This window comes from Pyxicephalus adspersus, unplaced genomic scaffold, assembly GCF_032062135.1.
Source record: "Pyxicephalus adspersus unplaced genomic scaffold, UCB_Pads_2.0 Sca1202, whole genome shotgun sequence".
Lineage (NCBI taxonomy): Eukaryota > Metazoa > Chordata > Amphibia > Anura > Pyxicephalidae > Pyxicephalus > Pyxicephalus adspersus.
Window position 1 is genome coordinate 1 of NW_027318209.1, and position 6975 is coordinate 6975.

The 6975-nt window shown below is 37.0% G+C and overlaps 2 long non-coding RNA genes across 2 annotated transcripts; one reads left to right on the forward strand and one right to left on the reverse strand.

The window, feature by feature from the left end:
* LOC140321188 (uncharacterized) lies at window positions 1-1645 on the forward strand. The gene is made up of 3 exons (XR_011918849.1): window positions 1-18; window positions 615-677; window positions 1372-1645. It is a non-coding gene; the product is annotated as an uncharacterized lncRNA (long non-coding RNA).
* Window positions 1646-4884: 3239 nt separating this feature from the next.
* LOC140321189 (uncharacterized) lies at window positions 4885-6968 on the reverse strand. The gene is made up of 2 exons (XR_011918850.1): window positions 6780-6968; window positions 4885-6225 (listed from the first exon to the last, which is right to left on the reverse strand). It is a non-coding gene; the product is annotated as an uncharacterized lncRNA (long non-coding RNA).
* Window positions 6969-6975: the final 7 nt, after the last annotated feature.

Sequence of the window (6975 nt, forward strand, 5' to 3'; positions counted from 1 at the left end):
ATTAAGGCACTTCTGGAAGTGAGTACAAAAGCTGTCATTTACCTGTGAACATTTAGACTTCTCTTGCAGTATGACACCACATATTTGTGGGTTATTTATGTTTGCATTTATGTTGCACTGAAGTCTTCTGCAGTGTCATACGAAGTCATGTCACTGTCTCTCAGAGAAGATCACAGTCTAATTTTCTTACCACAGTCAAGGTTAATTTTGGGGGGAAGCTAGGTAACCTACAAGTATATCTTGGAGGAAATGCATGCAAACATGGGGAGAACATTAAAAGCCCATGCAGATAGTATTGCATCTTAAAATTTAAACCTAGGACCTTGGTGTGTTTAAATTTTTCTGGCAAACCTTTCTTTTAAGTTTTGTCAATAAATTATGTTTCTTAGGTGTTGATCATTACATGTAATGTCTCAGCAAGCATACAACCTGACATAGGTCAATGTAACTTGTTACTAAAGCGCCATTGGTACTACAAGCAGTACAGACAGGTTAAATGAACTTTCCTTTATCCACTCCACTAGAGCCTTTTATTTTCATTGATGTGTTTTGTTTTCTGAGGGTATGACAAGTTATGATTTTCTCTGTAACTTTTTTTTATTTCTTTCCTCCAGGTTGTTCAGTCTGGAGGCAAAAACATTGAACTAGCAGTTATGAGGAGAGACCAACCACTAAAGGTATGTGACTTTGGGTAAAACTGATTTCATTATTGAAAACTCTGTGGTTTTATGAATAAAGTCTCAGGACAAAGGACTGCTGAGTCTTCTAGCTTGTATTGGAAAAACATTCAGGTCTGCTCTCTGCCTGCAGCCTAGTCCATATGGCTTTAGACAATTCTGAAGGTTCCTTCGATTAATCCAATAATGTTACTGCTGACTTATGTAGTGACATGGCAGGTAGGTAGACATAAACATCCAATACTCCAAAGATGTTTGAAAACTAGAGAGACTGTCAGAAATTACAGCATTAAAAACAGGGGGGAAGCAGGAGACACAGGCAGCTGGAGAGGATTTTACCACCTCTGCTATTACAGATTTCCAGCCGCAGTGTAAAACATGGGTTTGTCAAGAAGCTAACTGCTGGGTTGTAATAGAGACCCTTTCATTACAATATTCTGAATCGCTTATTGATATTCAAGCAATAGCATTTGCTTGTTTTTTTAGTTTATCCATAGTAAATGTAGATACAGGTGATACACATTATTCACTATATCTCCTGGTCACAAACAGTCTCAGAGAATTGGCACTTGGTAGTTATCTGTATGACTGAGGGATCATGTTACTTAACTTAATATAAATGTAAAAACTGCTGTAGTTTTGAAAGACATAGTCTTCTATCCTTACTATTCTTCACCATAATCAATTCCCACAGATCCTGAGCCCAGATGAGATTGAGAGGTACGTTGCAGAGATTGAAAAAGAGAAGGAAGAAAATGAAAAGAAAAAACAGAAGAAGACAACCTAACTTGACACTGAGTTCTTTTCAATCTGCTTTAAGCATCGGCCTTGTAATAAAATTTCTTTATTAAAACCTCAGCACTTGTTTCCAGTTTGATGCCCGAAAACCTTCAACTTTTCCATAGTATAACCTATGGTATTGTTTTTACATCAGGTAATAAAAGGAGGAGGTCACTGTAGAAATATAATTTTCAGTGTCTGAGTGTCTGATTTTTTTCCATCATAGATGAAAACAAAGTGTTCGACTTTTAGTGGTAGCTATACCCTAACAAACATGCAAAAGACCAAACTCAAATCTTTGTTTAAAGCTAATTTTTAGGGGTAAAAGTACAAGTGATAAGTGCTTCTTTTGCCTAGTGAATAAGGTAATATATTATCCAAAAGGCTTTCTTCTATTTATTACAACTGGTACCCTTATATCTCTTCCCTTCATTGTCTAACATGTTGCAGTCAGCTAATGTCATCCGTATCATATACTACCAGGAGTATTGTAATGCATGGGAGGACACAAAAAGCCCAATCAAATTTTAGCATAGTGGTCAATGGAAGAGCGAGTAATAAGGGATTATCACTATTTTCAGCAACTCCTGGGCAAAACAAAAAGTTCCCCTTTCAATGGGGGAATGGTAAATTTTTACTTTCCTATAATCCTAGTTTCTGTTGTTTAAAGTTAATCTCACGTGAAAATGGTTTCTTTCATTTGGGATAGTCTGAACTTGCACCTGTCTTTCTGTTTGGGAAATTACTATTTGTTTTGATGACAACAGCAACGAAAGTAAGAAAAAAAAGTCAATTATGATTTCACAAGGGCAAACATTTTCCAGTAAGGTAACCTATGGATATGACAAATGAATTTCCTTTTACGTTGATATTACGGTAATTTTTACTTTATTCATGGGACAGGAAGTAGAGGCAGTTTTTTGGCCTATACATATTTTAAGGTGTTGGCACAGGCATATTACCAGTATATGATTTCCTGCCTAGTAGGGAAAAAAACAAACCTCTTCTTTCAAAGCCAACTTTAAATGTAACTGATGAGAAAATGATCTGAACAATGTAAAATCTGATCTACCCATGACCAATAGAGCACAGAGAATCTAGTTGGGTAGGAGTAGATTTTACTTCAGATCTAAAGGTTTTTTTTAGAATCTGCCTGTGTACTTTGCCTTACAGTAAGTTTGCCAGACATAGATAAATTGAAAATACTTCTGGTAATTTAAACCATGTGATCTAGATTTAGGTAATTGAGCAGAGCTGTTAGTGATGGAACATTTCTTAAATTAGGTTTTAAAGAAGACCTAATAATGAGAAATGATATAACTACCATTGCTGGTTTTTATAGCTCCAGCCAATGTTTAGGATAAAATACATCAATTATTAGGAAAACCCCTAAAAGCAGCTCTGAAGCAGTTTAACATTTGAAAGAAGTTCCCCACTGTAATGTATACTCTGCACTGCTGCCAAAAGACAGTAAAAGACAATGAGAGTCATTCTTCCTAAGGAGACTACAAACAAATTCTAATTTTTAATATGAAAATTTTTCATACGGCTCCACTGTGAAACATTCCTAATAATTGATAATGAAAGACATTTCTGCAAGGGGGTTTTATATACAGGTGAAAATATGTAACTATCCAGATGATGGGAACAACATTGACTACTAAGATAAATATGAACAATATAGATGTCCAAACATTACCACTCCATATTTCTTGAGTAAATTTGTAATGCTAACACTGAAATTCTTACATAAAACACACCCTGTCCAAAATGATGGAATCACTAATCTTGGTAGGAGTTTATTAATCAGTTTTGCTGACATCACAGCTATGACACAAAAGTATTACTGTATACAAATATAAAGTCTGACATTGTAAAATTTACACCCACAAATTAAATTGTACAGTTGTAAGTTTTAGACTAAGTAGGAGTAAAAACAAATTCACTTAGAACGTTAGTAAACCCCCCACTGCATTTTTGGATAGCTTTTAGGAATAGACTTCCCCATTCTTCAACAGATTCTATCTTATAGCAATTGACAGATCTGCTTTGCGGGATTAATCCTTATCACGGACCATTTTTTGAGTTTCTAATCAGATACCCTTATTAAAGATGTGGAAAGATGTGTTATTATCCTAAAAAATTACTGAATACATTTACTTGGAAAATACCCAGACAAAAGTTTCAGCATCAACTTCCTGGCCATCTCAGATTAATGATGAATCCCTAAATTATTACTTTCTTCCAAAGTTCACAACGGTTTCTCTTTAGCCTTCTGTAACCTTGCTTCCTTCTGTTTAGTAGGTAATTGCATAAACAGTATATAAATCCCATCTCCTTCAGACCCACAGTGTTCTGTCATAGATTTATGCAATTGTGAGCAATTAGAATCAGTTTTCACATGCAGATGTGGTAGAATATTAAAAGTGACAAGTAACTTTAGAACCAAAAAGATGGGCAAATGTGGTTACCAGCAGTGCAGTTTGATGGTCCCGACTTAGCAGAAAACTGTAGTTTGCCTCTAAGGGTGCCTATCACCCCATATAGTTCAGGATCATTCCTTCCTCTAATTCTGCTCATCTGTTTCTCTTGTGCATTTTCTATTTTCCAAGCTGACTGTTTTAGGTTTTCTATCAGACACCATCTTCCTGGGATACACACATGTATGCCATTTTTCAATATGAGCTATAGCCAGGGTCAAATTTTTGAATACAGAAACACCTCATTGTAAAAGTGCTTTATGTTTCCTGAAAGCAATAAATGAAAAGCATCTTTTCTAGGTAAACCTGTAATGCTGTGGAGGTGTGTGAAGGTACAAAGTATTGGATATACCCTAGTAAAAGTATACTGGCCTACAAATTATTTTTTCAAACTACTAACTTTACACTCCAACAGGATAAACTTTACTGTACAATACGGCTGCTACCACAACTATTGTACTTTGAAATAGGGTAAGGTATATTTAGGACAACATTGCTTAGGGAAAAAGTCATGCAACTGTACAGACAATGGCTTTCCTGCATATGTTAAAGAATATTTTTGCTTTACTTAGTACTAGAAACTATTTAAATGTCTCCATTAATGACACAGGACAGCAATAAAAATGTGGGAAAGGAATGTTTATACAAACAGTCCAAGAGGGATGCAAACCCCAATTCCTAAATAGCAAATCACCAGGTGTCCTACCACAGGGGCTGTTTTCATCAACTATTTTGAGGTCTTTAGTGCTTTTTGTATATTTGGTATTAAAAACCATGAATCCCTGGTCATGTGACACAAGGCTTCACTCACCTATAAGCAGGTGGATACATTGGCTGTTCGTGTCACAGACAGCTCAATGTTTGCCTTGAGTCTTTTAAATGCATGTTTGATTCACTGCTGTTTTAGAAACACATTTATTCTTTATTCTCGTAATGAAAAGCACAACTTAAATGGTAGTCTTTTTATTTGTAGATTACAATTGAGATCACATCCCCATGAGCTACTGGTTCTCAGCACCAGGATTCTACAAAAATAAAGACAATTTTTAACTTAAACTTTTCAGAAGCTTATAACTTAAAAATTTTCATTGACAGAGAAAACTTGACAATATTAGGTAATGCATAATTCAAAAACAAAGACAAAAGAAGCAGACCCATCTCATGCATTAAGTAACATTGTGGCATCTGACTCTAGAGAACATAGGCATGCTCTAGCTAGGAAAGCCACAGACTTCTTTTGGAATTCAAATGACTGAGTCACATGGGCACAGCCTGGCAGCCATGTTTGCTAATCTGCTTTAGCGTTACACTTGCCTGAACTGTGTATGTGACTGCTCCACATTTACACAACTTATGGCAGTTTAAGAAAACCGTCAGGGTCAAAACATGGAAGCTGCCATTGTAAATTTTTGAAGGTGCCATCACTAACATGTACACATGAATACACTATATGCAAGCACCTTCAACAAGTCCACAACAGTAGTTTCCATACTATTCCCCTGCCAGATCCCTTTTAAAATGAAAGTGATCTTAATGCATACAGGACACTTTACCTGACTGCACTGTAACCTCAATACTAAGTGCTTTGAAAGAAAAAAAAAACAAAAAAGGGGGGAAGTGCCCGCCACCCTTAACACTTTGGTACAATTTACAATTTCTTCATGTCAAAAGCATGGATGGCTCCCCACCAAAAAAAAAGTAGTGTTTACATGGTGAGCATATCACTCATCTGAGTGCAGACCAATAGGGCATTAAAATTCCCCTCACTAGGAAAGGGAATGCAAGCTGCCAAAACAAAACTGAAAGTTAAAAAGTAATCTTAAGGAGATTCCTTTTTTCACTTGGGGCACAAAACATAATTGCTCACCTTAAACTAAAGTGCCACATACTACCCCCATAATCTCAGCATTGATCATTCCTCCTAAATGCACAAGCTCTTGTGTCAAGTCTGATCTGTGGCTTATACAATGTTACATGGATGAAAAGCAAGGGCAGAATTAAGCCTGCCTGGCGCAGGGTTACAGGACTGCTACAATGCATCAAGGAAGAAAACGTATGGAAGACAGGTCAGTCTAGGGACACAAGAACCCCATTTTTCTGTCCATTGTGGCGGCAGAGGTCTTCACACTCTCCCAGTGCCGGCCCTCTGCGCTGTCTGGGTTCTTCGAGGAACTGCACCACCCCTACCTCCTCTGAAGCCACCTCGGAAGCTGCGACCTCGACGGAACCTTCCAGACACCCCAAAGGTTTCTGTGTTCAGTTTTTTCTCCTCTGCCCATGTAGTTCTTCTGAAAACAATGCATCACACTCCATTAGTTAATTAACTTTTGCTTCCAAGAAACCCTGCAACAAACCCTTTGTTTACTTAAATTAAATCTTATTCCTGTACATCAGATGTCATCCTGCTGCACAGATGAGTGTTAATCATCTGCTACCAAAAAGCAGCAAGAAAACTACATATGAAGCAATAAAGAATAAAACCCTGCTCAGCATTATTGCCACTAAGGCACCCTAATGACATATGGGACTTGTTTGGGTTATGATAGATGTAGGGGAGCTCCTTATGTTATGTAAGCTGATTTATACCACTGTTCTTTATTGCTCAGTGAAAAGATTTATCCAATTCTCAAGTGAAGGACTAGTTTGTGAGAAGAGCTTGTTTACAGGTAGGTCCAAGGATAAGAATAAGGCTAAGAATCTGTCAAGCCAACCAACAGCTCCTTTATTGTCATTAGGGAACCGAGATCCATTTTTCTAACAACTGCATACAAAAGAAACTGAGGGTGGCTACTAACAGTTTTTTGTTTTTATTTAAGCCCAAAGGCAGCACTTTAAACCCTACCTGGATTTCATCTCTGAGGAGATGTTATCAAAGAAGGACTTAGACCGGTCATAATAAATATTCGGTCCCAAGGGGTCCTCCTCAGGGTTTCCATCACTATTTTGAGTCTCCACACCAGAATCTCCTTTTTCTTCTCCCTCCTTCTCTGGCTTGTCATCTGTAACAGATGTTTTTTGTGAAACTCAGACTTTTTTTT